This window comes from Callorhinchus milii, unplaced genomic scaffold (genome assembly GCF_018977255.1).
Source record: "Callorhinchus milii isolate IMCB2004 unplaced genomic scaffold, IMCB_Cmil_1.0 Scaffold4, whole genome shotgun sequence".
Taxonomy (NCBI): domain Eukaryota; kingdom Metazoa; phylum Chordata; class Chondrichthyes; order Chimaeriformes; family Callorhinchidae; genus Callorhinchus; species Callorhinchus milii.
This window is the reverse complement of record NW_024704745.1, coordinates 53737548-53758288: the sequence shown is the minus strand read 5'-3', so window position 1 is coordinate 53758288 and position 20741 is coordinate 53737548. Positions and strand designations below refer to the sequence as shown.

Sequence of the window (20741 nt, the reverse complement as noted above, 5' to 3'; positions counted from 1 at the left end):
GATGAGAGCAAACTTTCTTCAGTTGAATGTCAACAAGACCGAGGCTCTCCTGATTGGCTCCCGTCAGTGCCTCCTCACCTCAGGCGCTCACAGCATCACCATCCATGGTTACACACTCCACCTTGCTAAGCCAGTCCGGACCCTTGGGGTCTTGTTTGACCCTCAACTATCCTTTTACCCCACATTGGTGCCATGACCTGCTCTGCCTTTCCCCAACTCCACAAAGTCACTCAGCTGAGACACAGTCTCACATTGCAGGCCGCCGAAAACCTCATACATACTTTCATTACATCGAGGCTCGATTAATAATCTCCCCCTTCTCTCCTCTTATATGTTCCGCCTGAAAACTTTCCTCTACAACTGTGCTCATGCCCACCTCCCCGTTCCCCCGGGCTCAGAGTTAGGCTCTGCCACTGTTAAGCGCTCTGAGACACTACCCTGCGTGGAGGGCGCTTTATAACAACAACAACAAAATTACATTTATAGAGCGCCTTTCGCATCAGGAGGCCGTCCCAAAGCACTGAACAGTCAGGTGTTGGGGTCCGAGCATGTGGAAGGGGTGGTGTAGGGGTGAGGGAAGGCAGAGAGGTGGGAGGGAGACCAAAGGCATGGTTGAAGAGAAGGGTCTTGAGACCAGCCTTGAAGGAGGTAAGGGAGGAAACGAGGTGAAGGGACCATGGGATAGAGTTCCAGAGTGTGGGAGCAGGTGGCTAAAAGCCCGGCCATCGATGGTAGGGCGGGTCGGGTGGGAGACATGGAGCAGGTTGGAGCCTGATAAATGGAGGGAGCGGACGGTTGGTAGGGAGTCAGCAGGTCAGAGAGGTAGGAGGGGGCAAGGCCACGGATGGCCTTAAAGGTGAGGATGAGGATCTTGAACTCGATCCTCTGGGAGATGGGGAGCCAGTGGAGTCGGGCGAGGGTGAGGGTGATGGGGTCGTGGAGCCTGGTGCATGAGAGTACACGAGCTGCAGAGTTTTGGATGATCTGCAGCTTGTGAAGGGAAGAGTTGGGAAGGCCGATGAGGAGGGAGTTTCCGTAATCAAGCTTTCATGTGACAAATGCGTGGGTGAGGGTTTAGCAGCCTGAGGGGTGAGGCAGTGGAGGAGTCTGGCAATATTGTGGAGGTGGTGGTAGGCAGTGCCGGTCATGGTGCGGATGTGGGGGAGAAAGGACAGTTCAGGGTCGAACAAGATATCCAGGTTCCTGACTGGCTTAGTGAGGTTGAGTGTGCAGCTGTGGAGGCTGATGCTGCCAGCGCCTGAGGTGCGGAGGCGCTAACGCGAGACAATCAGTAGGGTCTCAGTCTTGCTGACGTTGAGTTAGAGAAAGTTGTCCCTCATCCAGAACTTGATGTTGGTCAGGACGGCAGTAGTCCTGGAGTTCAGGGTGGAGGCAGAGAGGTAGAGTTGGGTGTCATCCGCATACATGTGGAAATTTACCCCATGTCTGCGGATGAAGTCACCAAGGGGAAGCAAGTTGTTTTTGCTGTTGTTATTATGATTGTTATTTTATTTGATCGTGTAATATAAAAAGACAGCAATATCTCACTGCCAGAGTAAATTACGATGTGCTCAGAGCTTTCCAAATCTTTTCAATCGAGAATCAACGATTTCACATAAATTCATGTGAAACAACATTTTGCCCCAGCAACAGGGTGATGTCAGTACTAACCCGAAAGTGCAACCAATGAAGGACGCAGCATGCTTCGGTGAGAGGGGTCAGGCACTGTATTCTAGCAGTGTTAAGGAACAGCCCAGCATTTCCTTGCAAGCCAAAGCTTGACTGCCTCGCTCATATCAAAGCTAATGGAGCACACAGCAAATGCGGGCTAGGGAAAGAGGGTGTGGTGTATTTTTAATGCACTAATCTCTTCTAAGCTTTTTAAAAGTGAGAGGAATTTTTTTGTAAAATGCCTTTTGTTGCTGCAAGTGCATTTCTTTTGGCTTCATTTGCTTACACGAACCACAGTGCTTCCTCCCAAAACAAACAGGAAAACAAAATCTGGCATTTTGAAGATCTTGGTAAAAGCAGGTGTCATGTTTCAGCATATGACCCCAGTCAGCAGTTGTTGACGACAGGTCCACTGCTTTAAAATATGGTTGTAAGGAAGCGAAAAAATTTTTTAACACTGACCCTCAGCACACGAGGGTATTGTGTGCAGTTCTGGTCTCCACATTATAGAAGGGACGTAGAGACATTGGAGAGGGTGCAAAGGAGATTCACAAGAATGAGAGGTTATACCTATCAAGAAAGGCTGAACATACTTGGACTCTTCTCTTGAAAAGAGGAGGGTAAGGAGTGACCTGATAAAGGTCTTTAAAATGATGAAAGGTTTTGATAAGGTAGACATAGCGAAGATGTTTCCACTTGTGGGGGAGACCAAAACCAGTGGCCATCAGTATAATATAGTCAGAACTAGATCAAATAGGGAAGTTAGAAGAAATTACTTCAAATCAGTGACTAATGGAAAAAAATGAAATCAGATCTGCAAACTAAACATTTTTAAGGAGAATACGTAATGACCCAAGAGGTTCATTCAGTGTGTAGCTGACCCACACAAACTTGGAATGTCCCAGATTTGATCACTGGTCTGTGCTGAGTTTACTAACCTCAGGAGAGTAGCACCAGTGGCAATAACTACAAAGTGTTATTGTTCCCAGGGTTATGAACAACAACAACAACAAAATTACATTTGCAAAGCGCCTTTCATGTCGGAAGGACATCCCCAGGTACTGAACAGTCAGAGATCAGGAGGTGAGGCAGTGAGATGATGTTGAAGAAAAGCAGCCCCAGTGAAGGACTGAATGTGCGGAAGGAAGGCTTGCTGAGGATCGAATCAAATGCCAACGTCACGCATTGGTTCATTGAGTTCAATTGCATCCTCTCCCAGTGTCCATACACAAATGTCTACTAGTAATGGCTCTGGATAGCAGCAAGGAATGGAAAGCCTGCCTGATTTCTCCTCCCTAATCCAGAGGCACTTAATAGTTGTTCCTGATTCCCTATTCAGTACAGCTAATTCTGACATGTAACTTTCTGGCTTGTCTCATCTAACAGGTTGTCTCTTAAAAGCAAACCCAGCTGCATATGCAATTGCATTAATAATAATAATAATCCTTGCATTTGATGTAGCACCTCTCCATCTTCGAGACGTCTCAAAGTGCTTCACGGAATGTACTGTAAAGTAAATTGACTGTATATTTTGTGGGTGAAATATGGCAGTCAATTGCACACAGCTGTGTCCCCAAATAATCATGGATTGAGTGACCAAATTATTATCTTTTTTAAGGAATTATTACCCCCGGAAAAGCGATCCACCAATTAACTAACAACAGGGTTCCTATTTACAGGCGCGTGGAGTAAGGAAACTTTCCCAATGTTTCACCCTGCCGGGAATTGAACACAGGTCTCTTGCTTGTGAGGTGAGTGCTCTAACCACTGAGCTACAAGATGAATGATATAAATTGTGTAAATCTTGTAATCATCAGCTGGACCGAGTATTGTGTCGAATTTTGATCATCCTACTTTAGCAACAATTTACAGCATAAATCAAAAAATATTCCATCAAGAAAATATACTTTGAAGGCCAACAAAACACTTGAACACCACTGGTCTAGATGCAGTGTCAGCTAACTGGGGGAGCTCTGAATTGTCCAAGGTGCAGTGCTTCAAGAAAAATATTAAAGGAAAGATATGTTTGCCGGTTTAGCATTAAAGATCTGATCGACATTAATCGAAAAGAGAAGGAAGTTTCTCCTGGTGTCTTGATGGTACAGTCCCTCTTCTGGGAATAACGTCTCATGCAGACTCTCCACACCTGCAGCTCCATTACTTCTCTTGTATCGCTCACTTCTAATAATATGAAACATGATGCCATTGGAGCAAATGCCAATTCCAGAAATGGCTTTGCTCAACACTTGGCAAAACTTGTAGCACAACATCCACACTGATTTCATGGATTTACCATCTGCTCAGACCATGATTAATCCTCAGAGGCTGCAGAAACATGCAGATTTTGTGCTGATATTGGGTCCGAGCTAAGTGGCTTAATGTTGTATCAAATAATGTTTTCTGTAGCTGTTTTTCAGCAGGAGAATTGAGTGGAATCTAGTCACTTTTACTTCAAGCATGCGGTAAGATGTTAGCCAAAGCCCAATACGCTTGTTCAGGTGGCAAATGGCTGCTGCATTTGGCCATAAAAACACAGTCACTGCACTTCAATATATCTTGTGAAGCACTTTGCGATGTCCTCCTGACTTGAAAGGTGCTGTACCAAATGTAAGTATTATTATTATTATTATTCACAAGCAAAATATTTGTACTCCTGTTTCTGTTCATATAGTTTGCTACTAACAAGAGAAATATGTCCCCTTTCCACCCATTATAAATTTGATGTCAAGAAGGAAAGTTTAATTTCCAAGGTTTGTCTGACAATTGTAGCTCTGAGGGTGCTCTGTATGGTGACTGTGAAGCTCTTTGAAAGGATATTACTAGATGAAATGCAATATGTAAGTCCAAGTTGTTGTTGTTAACAACAACAATAAAATTATATTTGTATAGCACCTTTCACGTCGTGAGGACAATCAGGGTTTTGGACTCAAGTTGGGGGTCGGGATCGCAAAGGCTGGAGGGCAGGTCCACTCTGTATCATTCCTGTTTTCAACAACAACAACAAGATTCCATTTATAGAGCGCCTTTCACACTGGGAGGACATCCCAAGGCGCTGTACAGTTGGGTCAGGCCCCGAGCAAGGGGGAAATGGTCAGGGTGAGGGGAGGGAAGGGAGGGAGCGAGGAGGGGATAGAGAGTCGAGAGGGGAGCTGAAGGCACGGTCAAAGAGAAAGGTCTTGAGTCCAGCCTTGAAGGAGGAAAGGGAGGAAGCAAGGCGAAGGCACTGGGGGATAGAGTTCCAGAGCCAAATTCATTCTTACCTGTCTCACCATCTCCATTTGTCTCATTTAATTGCTCCTCCTCCTGCCCCACACCAGTATGTGAAATGTTCCTCAGGGTTGTATCCCCAGTCCTATCCTATTCCTCATCTACATTCTCCTCCTTGATGATCTCGAAGCATGTTTGTCTCCACCCTTGATTCCAGGAATCCTGCTGCTGTCTGGACAGGCTGTCTGTCAAACATCAAGTCCTGGATGAGCCTTGCTCCAACAAAATTTTGCCAAAGCTGAGGTTATTCTTCTCAGCTTCCGCCAGTGCCTTATTCTCACCTGAACGCCGACCATATCAACTCTTCTAGGTTGCTTACTCCAGCTCAAAGAGTCCGTGTAGAGTCTAGGCATTTTGTTCAACTCATTACAGTGAGCAATTATACAGAGTATGCAGTTACTTGATGTTCATTAGTGGTGCCAGTTTCTCATAATTCTCCGTGCTGCCTCTGCTGCTGTTCTCCGCACTGCCTCTCTTTATACCTCCTTCTCTGGCTCTCTTCCTGTTACTCTCCATATTGCCTCTGCTGCTGCTTTCTGCGTTACCTCTCCAACATATATATACCTCACGCGGTCAACTTCTCAACCAATGCAATTATCCAAATTAATTTTTCTGGTACAAATGAAATAAAATTGACTGACTATCTTTCATGAAATTAAGTGAATTATGAAATTATCTGATATACATTTGAGTGGAGCGCAATACTATGCAACCAAATAGCAAATTTTCAGTCCTAGAAATTACTATGCAATTAAATGGAGTATGTAATTATCCAATATGCAATTAAATGGAGTGCACTGTATATGGTTATTTATTAATCTTACAAAGAGCTATATTGGTTGCAGGATCCTGGCTCCACATTCAAAGGTGACTCCTGGCCCACATTTAAATCTTTGAAAACAGCCCTACTTTTCTTTACTGTGAAAAGCAGCATATAGTGGTATGCATTCATTCTAAGCCAAAGTTATCAAATACTTAACAAGCCTAATAAGCTCATGTTTTTCGATTACTTTTTTTTAACCCCGATTTCAAACTTGTGTATTTTAATTATTTGTTAACTCTTTTGAAACACCTAATATATGTAATGTGCATGCTCTGATTTAAGCGCAGCGCAATACCATGCAAACAAGTAGCAAATTTTCATTAGATTTAACCAATTAGGCATGTTAAACTCCACTTTTAATAAGTACTGTTATATGTCTTTTCATAAGTACTGTATGTGGATCAAAACTCAAGTAGTCTATGCATATTTCATTTGATAGATGATCAGTGTATTTTCTTTGAGCTTGTGTTGTATAGATCTTAAAAGATCACACCCTAACATTCTCTTTGTTCTCTATTGCTATTATTAATAATAATCCTTGCATTTGATGCAATGTCTTATCATTTTATCAAAATATCTCAAAGAGCTTCACAAGAATTTACTGTTATGATTGTATATTTGTGTACACAGATACATCCCACAAACAGCCATGAAGTGAATGACTAATTTTATTGCACTGGTGTGATACTTCCAATATTTAGTAACTAGCACAATGAAACAACCTCTTTACTGCTCCATTTATTTGAATAATATGTTCTTCATTTTGCTATCACATTTGCTTGCATTAACTTAGACTTTAGAATATCAAATATTGTGTAACTCGTATTTTATCCGTCTCATTATAAGATACTGTGGAGTATATATTGCTGTGTTTCTTAATGCCTTGTGCTAGTTAACGCAAAGAACAGGTTAAGAAACACCACACATTTTACTGTTGTGTTCTCACATAACGTGGTATTGCCCATAGATAAACATTGTAATTACACTACTCTAGTCCAGATCACTAATAATAAATAGCCATGATCCCATGATAACTAGTTATTTTTGCTTATGATATCGCCAATTCATTATCCAATCACAATAACACTGCTGTTTTGTAAGAAAAGCAGTTGGCTTATCAATGAAGCTGTAATCTACTGGCTACCTATACACATGACAACTGGCCAATGCTGGCAAAACATTAAAAGTGTGTCAGCCGGAGAGAAAGGGAGTACAGTTCTGTGTTACCTTCACAGCAACAGGTACGGTTGCAGACAATTCTCTTGCAAATTAAGCCAGAACACTCTAGCTGAATCGAAATCTTCTGATGCATGCTGCCAAAATCAAAGCCCAGTTGCTACAGCAGGGCTTAAAGAAATACAAGTTACACCAGAAATCAATTTACTCTATTTTCTTAGTATTTGAGGGTATGTGGAATTGAGCAAACTCTTAAATATAGTCTTAATTTTGAAGCTGGCTTTCTGTAAGTTCTTTTTAGAACTACGTAGACCAGTCATCAAAGTTATGCCTGGCAATTTTCAACTGTAACATTGAAATGTTTCAAATCACTTCACGAGTAATTGATGTCAAGTGTGATGACTTTATATTTGTGGGGAAATCTGGAAGCCATTTTGTACACAGCAATGTCATCAGTGTGCTCAAAGTAGGGTGCAAGAATGCATTCTTTAGTCCATAAGAGTTTGTTAGTTTTTAATGGCAGAGGAATTATTTTCCTGAAAGTAGAAAGAAGGAAGTCCTGTTGCACTGCTTTGTTCCTCTGCATGTGAACTTTGATGCCTTTGGATTCTAAAAGATGTGCCAGCATCTGTTTCCTGCACTGGGTGTGCCACATCCTTAGATGTTGGTTAGGACTCTGGTTGGAGGTTGAGATGGTGTGAGCTGTTGCTTTAGGTGATTATTCTCCTGCGTTACTAGTGATCTCCTTGGTCATAATGATACCACAGTCGTGAAGTTTGCTTGTCTGGCTCAGTTGGTAGCCCTCTTGCCTCTGAGTCAAAGGACTGTGTGTTCAAGCCTCCACATTGGAACTTTGAATTCACATAATCTAAGCTAACACTTCAATGCAGTGTTGGGGGGTGTTGCACTGTTGGATAACCCATCCTTCAGAAAATACATTAAACCAAGCTTGCAAGAGTTGCTTCTGATCTCCTGGTCAACAATGCCGCTAATAAAATTGGTCATTCACTTCATAGAAGTTTGTGGGATATTGCTTTGTAGCAATGGGCTCTGTTTGCCTACAAATACACAGACACAGCACTTCATAGTGTATCTTGTGAAGCACTTTGAGACACCCTCTTGACATGCCTCTTGACCATCTTGTGAGGGGTTTCTCAGGGCTCTGTCCTTGGTCCCCTCCTCTTCAATATCTATACGTTCCCTCTTGATGACATCTTCTGCAGACATGAGCTCAACTTTTACATGTATGCGGATGACATCCAACTTTATCTCTCTGCCTCCACCCTTGACTCCAGGACTACTGCTGTCCTGACTGAATGTATGTTGGACATCAAGTCCTGGATGAGAGCTAACTTTCTTCAGTTGAACGTCAACAAGCCCGAGGCTCTCCTGATTGTCTCCCGTCAGCGCCTCCTCACCTCAGGCGCTGAAAGCATCACCATCCAGCTTGCCCAGTCCGTAATCTTGGGATCTTGTTTGACCCTCAACTATCCTTTCTACCCCACATTGGCACCATGACCTGCTCTGCCTTACCCCACCTCCGCAAAGTCACCCGGCTCCGACACTGTCTCACACCGCAGGCTGCCGAAATCCTCATCCATGCTTTCATTAAATAGAGGCTCGACTGTGCAAGCTTATTGCTTGTCGGCTTCCCTAACTCCTCCCTCCACCGGCTGCAGATCATCCAGAACTCTGCAGCCCGTGTCCTCTCAATTCATTTTACGGTATATTCTGTGAAGCGCTTTGAGATGTCTCGAAAACATGATAAGGCACTATATCAAATGCAAGGATTATTATTATTACCATTGATAAAGTTGTGTAACTGTGTGAGTGAGACTCTATACATGTAACAGGCACTAACAATATCACTTGTCATATTCTTTATTATTAGCATCAGGATAATAATCTCCCCTCTCTTTCCTCTTTCACGTCCCATCTGAAAACTTTCCTCTTCAACTGTGCTCACGGCCACCTCCCTCTTCCCCCCAGCTCGGAGTTAGGCTCTGCCACTGTTAAGCGCTCTGAGATGCTACCCTCCGTGGAGGGCGCTTTATAACAACAACAACAAAATTACATTTATAGAGCGCCTTTTGGATGATCTGCAGCTTGTGTAGGGAAGAGTTGGGAAGGCCGATGAGGAGGGAGTTTCCGTAATCAAGCTTTCATGTGACAAATGCGTGGGTGAGGGTTTCGGCAGCCTGAGGGGTGAGGTTGTGGCGGAGTCTGGCAATATTGCGGAGGTGGTGGTAGGCAGTGCCGGTCATGGCACGGATGTGGGGGAGAAAGGACAGTTCAGGGTCAAACAAGATACCCAGGTTCCTGACTGACTTAGTGAGGTTGAGTGTGCAGCTGTGGAGGCTGATGCTGCCAGCGCCTGAGGTGCAGAGGCGCTGACGTGAGCCAATCAGTAGGGTCTCAGTCTTGCTGATGTTGAATTGGAGAAAGTTGTCCCTCATCCAGAACTTGATGTTGGACAGGCAGTCGGTCAGGACGGCAATAGTCCTGGAGTTCAGGGTGGAGGCAGAGAGGTAGAGTCGTGTGTCATCCGCATACATGTGGAAATTTACCCCATGTCTGCGGATGACGTCACCAATGGGAAGCAAGTTGTTGTTGTTGTTGTTATTATGATTGTTATTTTATATGATTGTGTAATATAAAAAGACAGCAATATCTCACTGCAGAGCAACTTACGATGTGCTCAGAGCTTTCCAAATCTTTTCGATCGAGCATCAACGATTTCACATAAATTCCCGTGAAACAACATTTTGCCCCAGCAACAGGGTGATGTCAGTACTAACCCGAAAGTGCAACCAATGAAGGACGCAGCATGCTTCGGTGAGAGGGGTCAGGCACTGTATTCTAGCAGTGTTAAGGAACAGCCCAGCATTTCCTTGTACGTCAAAGCTTGACTGCCTCGCTCATATCAAAGCTAGTGGAGCACACAGCAAATGCGGGCTAGGGAAAGAGGGTGTTTTTTTTTAATGCACTAATCTCTTCTTAGCTTTTTAAAAGTGAGAGGAAATTTTTTGTAAAATGCCTTTTGTTGCTGCAAGTGCATTTCTTTTGGTTTCTTTTGCTTACACGAACCACAGTGCTTCCTCCCAAAACAAACAGGAAAACAAAATCTGGCATTTTGAAGATCTTGGTAAAAGCAGGTGTCATGTTTCAGCATATGACCCCAGTCAGCAGTTGTTGACGACAAGTCCACTGCTTTAAAATATGGTTCTATGGAAGCGAAAAAAAATTTGACCACTGACCCTCAGCACACGAGGGTATTGTGTGCAGTTCTGGTCTCCACATTATAGAAGGGACGTAGAGACACTGGAGAGGGTGCAAAAGAGATTCACAAGAATGAGAGGTTATACCTATCAAGAAAGGCTGAACATACTTGGACTCTTCTCTTGAAAAGAGGAGGGTAAGGAGTGACCTGATAAAGGTCTTTAAAATGATGAAAGGTTTTGATAAGGTAGACATAGCGAAGATGTTTCCACTTGTGGGGGAGACCAAAACCAGTGGCCATCAATATAATATAGTCAGAACTAGATCAAATAGGGAAGTTAGAAGAAATTACTTCAAATCAGTGACTAATGGAAAAAAATGGAATCAGATCTGCAAACTAAACATTTTTAAGGAGAATACGTAATGACCCAAGAGGTTCATTCAGTGTGTAGCTGACCCACACAAACTTGGAATGTCCTAGATTTGATCACTGGTCTGTGCTGAGTTTACTAACCTCAGGAGAGTAGCACCAGTGGCAATAACTACAAAGTGTTATTGTTCCCAGGGTTATGAACAACAACAACAACAAAATTACATTTGCAAAGCGCCTTTCATGTCGGAAGGACATCCCCAGGTACTGAACAGTCGGAGATCAGGACCCAAGCGTGAAATTTAAATTTAAAGATAAAATGGGCTGCTGGCACTTTGGCTGAAATTCTGGTCAGAGTTACAGATAGCACCTTTAGCAACGTGGCCTGATGATAAGAATTCTTCATTATAACCAATGCATTGCTACAATAGTGCCAATTGGAATTTCAGCCCAAGTAACCCTCAGGCCTTGCAAACACTCTCAATTGACAACTTGAAAATATTTCCATTGTTTAGTTAACTTCCAGTTCAGAATTATAGGGTCAAACATTTGAGTTAAAATCAATTAATTGAGTGGAGGGAGGCAAACAGAATGTGGTAAGAGAAAATAAAAGATTAGGGGGTGGTATGTAGGACATAAAGGGGTTTATAGGTGAGAGTCAGAACCTTAAAGTTGTTGTGTTGGAGGCCAGGGAGTCAGTGAAGTCTGGCAATTCCTGGGCTGACGGTCGTACAGAGTTTAATGTGGATAAGGAAGAGTACTGTTTCAGCTGGAATTTGTGGATGGTGGAACTAGGGAGATCAGTGAGGAGAGTGTTTGAGAAGTCAAGTCAGGAGATGACAAAGGCATGAGTGAGGATTTTGGTGGAATTTGTCCGTGTGATAGGAACAGAGACTGGCAGTGAGGTGATGTTGAAGAAAAGCAGCCCCAGTGAAGTACTGAATGTGCGGAAGGAAGGCTTGCTGAGGATCGAATCAAATGCCAACGTCACGCATTGGTTCATTGAGTTCAATTGCATCCTCTCCCAGTGTCCATACACAAATGTCTACTAGTAATGGCTCTGGATAGCAGCAAGGAATGGAAAGCCTGCCTGATTTCTCCTCCCTAATCCAGAGGCACTTAACAGTTGTTCCTGATTCCCTATTCAGCACAGCTAATTCTGACATGTAACTTTCTGGCCTGTCTAACCTCACGGGTTCTCCCTTAAAAGTAAACCCAGCTCCATATGCAGTTGCATTAATAATAATAATAATCCTTGCATTTGATGTAGCACCTCTCCATCTTCGAGACGTCTCAAAGTGCTTCACGGAATGTACTGTAAAGTAAATTGGCTGTATATTTTATGGGTGAAATATGGCAGCCAATTGCACACAGCTGTGTCCCCAAATAATCATGGATTGAGTGACTGAATTATTTTTTTTTAAGGAATTATTACCCCCAGAAAAGCGATCCACCAATTGACTGAAAACAGGGTTCCTACTTACGGTTAGGTAAACAGAGGCATGTGGACTAAGGAAACTTGCCCAACATTTCACTCTGCCGGGAATTGAACCCATGTCTCTTGCTTATGAGGCGAGTGCTCTAACCATTGAGCTACAGGTATTCTAATCATATTACAATTGGTCATGCTGTTTTTCACCACAAATGTCATGCATAACATATCCTTAATTGTAGCTGTCATATGTCTACATTAAACTATTGGAAATATGTAATAATTGTGTTTAACATTTGTTCATAAAGTTGGCTGCATTTGTAAATGACCCTCAGTGCATTTCGGCTTTCAGTATCTGCTAAACAGTTTCTATCAGCAACACTTGTGGCAGTATAACTTAGTTTCAGTGGTAAGCAGAGCAGAACCAGTCCCATGCAATACAATTTACATATGTAAATATGTCCCCTTTCCACCCATTATAAATTTGATGTCAAGAAGGAAAGTTTAATTTCCAAGGTTTGTCTGACAATTGTAGCTCTGAGGGCGCTCTGTTTGGTGACTGTGAAGCTCTTTGAAAGGATATTACTAGATGAAATGCAATATGTAAGTCCAAGTTGTTGTTGTTAACAACAACAATAAAATTATATTTGTATAGCACCTTTCACGTCGTGAGGACAATCAGGGTTTTGGACGAAAGTTGGGGGTTGGGATCGCAAAGGCTGGAGGGCAGGTCTTAATCATACACCTCTCTGTATCATTCCTGTTTTCATTCTTACGTGTCTCACCATCTCCATGTGTCTCATTTAATTGCTCCTCCTCCTGCCCCACACCAGTATGTGAAATGTTCCTCAGGGTTGTATCCCCAGTCCTATCCTATTCCTCATCTACATTCTCCTCCTTGATGACCTCGAAGCATGTTTGTAATGATACTGAACTCTACCTTTCTGTCTCCACCCTTGATTCCAGGAATCCTGCTGCTGTCTGGACAGGCTGTCTGTCAAACATCAAGTCCTGGATGAGCCTTGCTCCAACAAAATTTTGCCAAAACTGAGGTTATTCTTTTCAGCTTCCGCCAGTGCCTTATTCTCACCTGAACGCCGACCATATCAACTCTTCTAGGTTGTTTACTCCAGCTCAAGAGTCTGTATAGAGTCTAGGTATTTTGTTCAACTCACTACAGTGAGCAATTATACAGAGTATGCAGTTACTCGATGTTCATTAGTGGTGCTACTTTCTCATAATTCTCAGCACTGCTTCTACTGCTACTTTCCACGCTACCTCTCCACCATATATATACCACACAAGATTAACTTCTCAAACAATGCAATTATCCAAATTAATTTTTCTGATACAAATGAAATAAAATTGACTGACTATCTTTCATGAAATTAAGTAAATTATGCAATTATCTGATATACATTTAAGTGCAGCGCAATACCATGCAAACAAGTAGCAAATTTTCAGTCTTAGAAATTACTATGCAATTAAATGGAGTATGTAATTATCCAATATGCAATTAAATGGAATGCACTGTATATGGTTATTTATTAATCTTACAAAGAGCTATATTGGATGCAGGATCCTGGCTCCACATTCAAAGGTGACTCCTGGCCCACATTTAAATCTTTGAAAACAGCCCTACTTTTGTTTACTGTGAAAAGCAGCATATAGTGGTATGCATTCATTCCAAGCCAAAGTCATCAAATACTTAACAAGCCTAATAAGCTCATGTTTTTCTAATACCTTTTTTTAACCCCGATTTCAAACTTGTGTATTTTAATTATTTGTTAACTCTTTTGAAACACCTAATATATGTAATGTGCATGCTCTGATTTAAGTGCAGCGCAATACCATGCAAACAAGTAGCAAATTTTCATTAGATTTAACCAATTAGGCATGTTAAACTCCACTTTTAATAAGTACTGTTATATGTCTTTTCATAAGTACTGTATGTGGATCAAACCTCAAGTAGTCTATGCATATTCCATTTGATAGATGATCAGTGTATTTTCTTTGAGCTTGTGTTGTATAGATCTTAAAAGATCACACCCTAACATTCTCTTTGTTCTCTATTGCTATTCTCTAATCTGTTCTCTAATCCTTGCATTTGATGCAATGTCTTATCATTTTATCAAAACATCTCAAAGAGCTTCACAAGAATTTACTGTTATGATTGTATATTTGTGTACACAGATACATCCCACAAACAGCCATGAAGTGAATGACTAATTTTATTCCACTGGTGTGATACTTCCAATATTTAGTAACTAGCACAATGAAACAACCTCTTTACTGCTCCATTTATTTGAATAATATGTTCTTCATTTTGCTATCACATTTGCTTGCATTAACTTAGACTTTAGAATATCAAATATTGTGTAACTCTTATTTTATCCGTCTCATTATAAGATACTGTGGAGTAAATATTGCTGTGTTTCTTAATGCCTTGTGCTAGTTAACGCAAAGAACAGGTTAAGAAACACCACACATTTTACTGTTGTGTTCTCACATAACGTGGTATTGCCCATAGATAAACATTGTAATTACACTACTCTAGTCCAGATCACTAATAATAAATAGCCATGATCCCATGATAACTAGTTATTTTTGCTTATGATATCGCCAATTCATTATCCAATCACAATAACACTGCTGTTTTGTAAGAAAAGCAGTTGGCTTATCAATGAAGCTGTAATCTACTGGCTACCTATACACATGACAACTGGCCAATGCTGGCAAAACATTAAAAGTGTGTCAGCCGGAGAGAAAGGGAGTACAGTTCTGTGTTACCTTCACAGCAACAGGTACGGTTGCAGACAATTCTCTTGCAAATTAAGCCAGAACACTCTAGCTGAATCGAAATCTTCTGATGCATGCTGCCAAAATCAAAGCCCAGTTGCTACAGCAGGGCTTAAAGAAGTACAAGTTACACCAGAAATCAATTTACTCTATTTTCTTAGTATTTGATGGTATGTGGAATTGAGCAAACTCTTAAATATAGTCTTCATTTTGAAGCTGGCTTTCTGTAAGTTCTTTTTAGAACTACGTAGACCAGTCATGAAAGTTATGCCTGGCAATTTTCAACTGTAACATTGAAATGTTTCATATCACTTCACAAGTAATTGATATCAAGTGTGATGACTTTATATTTGTGGGGAAATCTGGAAGCCATTTTGTACACAGCAATGTCATCAGTGTGCACAAAGTAGGGTGCAAGACATGCATTCTTTACTCCATAAGAGTTTGTTAGTTTTTAATGGCAGAGGAATTATTTTCCTGAAAGTAGAAAGAAGGAAGTCCTGTTGTACTGCTTTGTTCCTCTGCATGTGAACTTTGATGCCTTTGGATTCTAAAAGATGTGCCAGCATCTGTTTCCTGCACTGGGTGTGCCACATCCTTAGATGTTGGTTAGGACTCTGGTTGGAGGTTGAGATGGTGTGAGCTGTTGCTTTACTGGTGATTATTCTCCTGCGTTACCAGTGATCTCCTTGGTCATAGTGATACCACAGTCATGAAGTTTGCTTGTCTGGCTCAGTTGGTAGCCCTCTTGCCTCTGAGTCAAAGGACTGTGTGTTCAAGCCTCCACATTGGAACTTTGAATTCACATAATCTAAGCTAACACTTCAATGCAGTGTTGGGGGGTGTTGCACTGTTGGATAACCCATCCTTCAGAAAATACATTAAACCAAGCTTGCAAGAGTTGCTTCTGATCTCCTGGACAACAATCCCCCTAATAAAATTGGTCATTCACTTCATAGAAGTTTGTGGGATATTGCTTTGTACCAATGGGCTCTGCTTGCCTACAAATACACAGACACAGCACTTCATAGTATATCTTGTGAAGCACTTTGAGACACCCTCTTGACATAAAAAATGCCATAGCAAATTCAAGAATTATTATTGTTAGTGAGAGATGAATTCTGCAGCACAGAGGAGCATTAATGCCTCATTCATGGCAACAACCTAGTGCAATACACAGCACTTCAGCTGTCACATTGATAAGTGACAGAAGGATGGCAGCAGAAATTGTCCTGAAAGATAATCAAGCATCTGTCTCCCCCAAAAATAGGAAATGGGGGTTGGAGAGACAAAAGTCTAAAATAAATTCTTTTTTTGGTGGGATCATTGTCCAAAGAAGGCAGAAGTCTTTGCAAAAATATTCTTCGCTTGGCGTAAAGATAAGTCATTACACACTTTCAATAGGAGCTATAATGAGATATTATTTACATCTTAAGTTGTGACTGGACTGGGGCAGAACCACCACATTATTTTTCTACAGGTCAATTCCTGCCTATTACTAGAAATTAGTTGTATTTCTAACCATTAGTTAATCTAAACCATCCTTTGTGTCTGATAGAGAAAATGGATCCAATTGAACCAAAATGGCAAGGTATTCAGCATAAAAATAATAATCCCTATATGTTATGTAGGGAGGACATCTCAAAGTGCTTCACAGGATTTACTGTAACTTGGAGTGACTGTATTTTGTGGTTGATCATGGCAGCCAATTTGCGCACACCAATGTCCCATGAGCAGCCATGAAACAATTTTATTTGAGGGATTATTAGTCAGGACACTGGGAGAGATCGCATAGAGTACAAAACAGCATATAGTAAACATTGTAGAATACATGAAGGCACTGAGTCACAGACTAATGGTATAGTAGATAGAACTTGCATGGATCAGAGCTTACTGGTTCAAATCCCAGTCCATGCTGATTATCTGGTCTCAGTCAGGGCTGCATGGTGTGGCTAAATTGGCCGTGACCTTTGCGAGGACAGGGAGGATAAACTAGACATGGTTCTTGTCCTTTTAGAACCCTTTACCTAGCGTGTGTGTGTGTGTGTGTGTGTGTGGCAGCTGAATGGGGAGAGGTCTGGCTCTTCTGTGATGCCTGCTACATTCAATTGCCCTGCTGACCCTCTCTGGTAAGATTCATACATTAACAATGACAACTTGGGTGAGATACTGAAGAGCAACCAGTGCCTGTTGATCTACACTCCAGTGAGAGAAGGCTGGAGACCAGGGCAGTGGACATATACAAATCGGGAGGAAATTAGAAAAAAAATTGGACACTAACTTTTTTAAAAAAACTGCAGATGACAAATGGTTAAATTATGGTTCGAATTATAACTTCAGAACAATACAGTGAGTGCCAAAGTAAAGCAAAGGTAATTAGATTCATTTGCCAATTGTTGAAGAACAATGGGTAATTGAAGAAGCCACTGCAACATTTCCTGGCCCTGATATTCTGAGAAGGCCTTTTACTGAACTCGAATTATAAATGTGGGTTGAGAATAGGTGGTACACTGCCTTTCACCTCTATGTATTGGCAATGCAATTTTGGGCGGAAAAGATATCAAAGAATAGTTGGAATGTTGTAGATGTTTTGCGATTTGTTTGGAAAGCATTACGATCCCAAACATTTGTTCAACTAAAGTTTGAAAAAGGATGTTATCAACCCAAATTTGGTATTTCACTAGTCACAAGTCAACAATGTTTACACAAGATCATTTGCACAGCAATTGTTTATTGCATTTACTTTCTTACACCCTCGATCAAGGAATCTCAAGAGAGAAATTTCTCCTGGATCTACACTTAGGTTTGTTTCTTGGCGTTTAAGAGCATGCAAAATTTGAACAATTCTTCAATTCAGTCTTAATTTTGAAGGTGTTATTCTGTAATTCTTAAATTAATCTAAAGAAAATGGCTTCAGAATTAAGATTGAATTGTTCAAAATTTGTATGCTCTGGAAAAAAAGTCAATATTGTTCCTAATTGTCTATCCATTGTAAACCGAGCTCCAGTTGGTAACTGAGAATACATGAAATGATAATTTTGTTTGGTGAGCAAGATTAAGCCCCATTGTAAGCAGAATTAGACCAAAACTCATTCCTCAAGGAAATGAGGATTTTCACCGCAACAACCCTTTTCCCCCCAAAACCCTCTAGGCCCCAAATTATCAAAGGACAATATGGACCTGATACCTGTCTTCACAACCTTCTGAGCAAGTCAGGTGACCAGATCATCTCTCTGGTAGGGCAAACCTGACCTGAGCCTAATGACCAAGTGCTCAAGCGAGTTCTGTATTCCAGTATCTCCGCTTCCTCTTTGTGAGGGCAAAAGTGTTGCAATACTGATCTCAGCAACAGTGGCCTAAAGGCATAGTTTCTACCAGGAGCTCAATCCTCTCCATAATGCAGATGTGGAGATTTGGTTGTGGCTGTGTAATACACAAATAAATCTCAAAAGGGGATCTTTCTGGCAGGCACCTAGCCCAAAAAGTAATTGATAAGAACAGATACTACACTTGAACTTAGCCAAAAGGCTGAGTAGGGTTAAAATGATAAATTACAACAACACCAACAACAAGATTACACGATGATGTCACTAAGGGGGAGCATGTAGATATTAAAGAGGAGAGGGCCAAGGACAGAGCCCTGGGGCATGCCAGACGTGACAGTTTTAGAGGAGAAACCGTTAGAGGCAACAAAGTGGAGACGGTGAGCGAGATAGGAATCGAACCAAGCAAGAACAGATCCACGAAGATTAAGTAAAGAGGAGAAGCGGTATATGTTGTATGTGGAGGCATTTAAAGAACTTTAAGTGTTGTTTATCATGGTTGACAGCTTATTAAGAAGTAACAAAAAAGAACAGTGTTTTAGTGTGCAATGCTTGATCTCTTATCAGCCTACATTTCAAATGGAGGAATCTTTAAAGGACATAAGGGGCTAATAACTCAATGTATGGATGCTGAGACATTTCAGACAGTTTGCTGGCAGCAAATATCTTCCCCACTGCCCAAACAGTAATGCTGAAAATGTTCTATATGCCAATAGGGTTAACGTATTGCTGGTGAGCAATTAGGATACAATCAGAAGCTAGTTAGAAACATACATTTTCCTGCTTCAGCACCTCGGTGGCCTTTAGGATTATGTATGACACCTTTCCCTCCCACTCCACCTCTTTTGAAGTCGCTCTTCATGCTGCCACAGAAGTCCAGCCCTTCTTTTCTTCCCGTCGCTCTCTGTACTGCCTTGGGAAGAGAGGTGGAGCAGGTGCAGTTAGCTGCAGTCTCTTCTCAGAGTCAGATAGTTGTGGGTTCAAGCCCCACCTTGTGACTTTAACACACCATCTAGGATGACACTCCCAAACAATGCCGGGGGTGTGCAGCATTGCTGATCATTCATTCAGATAAGATGTTAAACTGAGGTCCCATCTGTCCATTATGTTGGCTTGATCATGTAGTGTTTGAACATTATCAGTTCCCCACAAGGGAGACATACAGTACTAGGAATTTATACAGTCTAATAATCCTGAAAGAATGAAACAAGATTTGCTTATGTAAACAGTGTTTGAAAGTCCTGATCCTAGTTCCTGCTTTAATATGCTTCATTTTGTCAGTTTCCAAAGTCATCAAGTACCTGAGTAAAATCTGACATGAGTAAAATTTAACATGTGTAAATTCTGATTCAGACGTCTCCTCTTCTGCAGGTCCTCCTAGAGCTTCGCAAGTGGATAATTTGGGAGTCCGCGGACAGACAAAGTGACATGATCTTAGTGCATGGATCACTGTAAGATTTTGGACATTGACAAAACTAATACATTTGGTGTGAATCAAGGTTCAAATGTTAGACAAATTATTCAAGGCAACAGAACTGCTACAACAAAAACAACTTGCATTTATATAGCGCAACACACACAGGGTAACGTCCCAGAGCACTTGACAATGGCGAATCCTGATGGCGAGCCGGGGGCAGGTGACCGTTAGCACGGTCGAAGAGGAAGGCCTGTAGGCGAGATCTGAAGATAGGGAAGAGGCAAGATGGAGTGATAGAACAAGAGTGTTCCAGAGTTTTGGGGTTTAGGGGCTGAAAGTGCGGCCACTGTTGGTGGAACAGAGGGCACGAGGGACATGTATTTTGTGGCCAGAGCCAGTTGTGCGGAGGCAGCGGGTAGTGGGTTGATACTGTTGTATCATTATTATGGCCTGGCCTTGGAGATGTTGCAAAGAAACACTAGCATACAATATTTTGTTGCAGTATTTTATATCTCACAGTAACTATCTCAATAGTATCCAGTCGTATCTTGATTTTACAGCACAATGGCTATTTTATCTGTAATAGTTTTCTAGTTCTTGAAGTTCAAGTCACTTATTATTTTCATTTGTGTCTCTGAGATCTTCCTTTCCCAGCATACCCCTTTGTCAATCCCATTTCATTCTTAGCCACCTCCAGCTATTAAGAAGTCACAGAGAAGAGCTGTGGATTGGGCAATCTTTCCCCATGGTACGTTTGCAGGGGTGGGGGGGAGGGGTGGGGGGTGGGGGATTGGATTCTATCCCCTGGAAAAGGTTGGCAAAGGGGGAGAAACATAACATGTCACTTGCCTTTATATACTGAAGGGCTCTTCACTGCGGGATAGTGTCTCAGAGCTCCTAACAGTGGTAGGTGGCGGAGTTTATGCCGAACTGGGGAGAAAGGGGAGGTAATATGGTCGAAGAGAATGGTCTTAAGGTGTGATCTGAAGACTGGGAAGGAGGGGGCAAGGTGAAGGGATTGATTAGGAGGAGGCTCGATTACTGTAACTCCCTGCTTATCGGTCTTCCCTCCACAGGCTGTAGATTATTTCATAACTCTGCAGCTCGTGTCCTTTCCCACACCAAGCTCTGTGGCGCTATCATCCCCATCCTTGCCCAGCTCCAGTGGCTCCCCATCCCCCAGAGGATCAAATTCAAAATCCTTGTCCTCGCTTGCAAAACCCTATACAGCCTTGCTCTTCCTT

At 41.9% G+C, this 20741-nt stretch overlaps 1 pseudogene; it reads right to left on the bottom strand.

Moving 5' to 3' along the window:
• Positions 1-18133: 18133 nt before the first annotated feature.
• On the bottom strand, positions 18134-18297 carry LOC121848960 (annotated as a pseudogene).
• Between the last annotated feature and the right edge of the window lie 2444 nt (positions 18298-20741).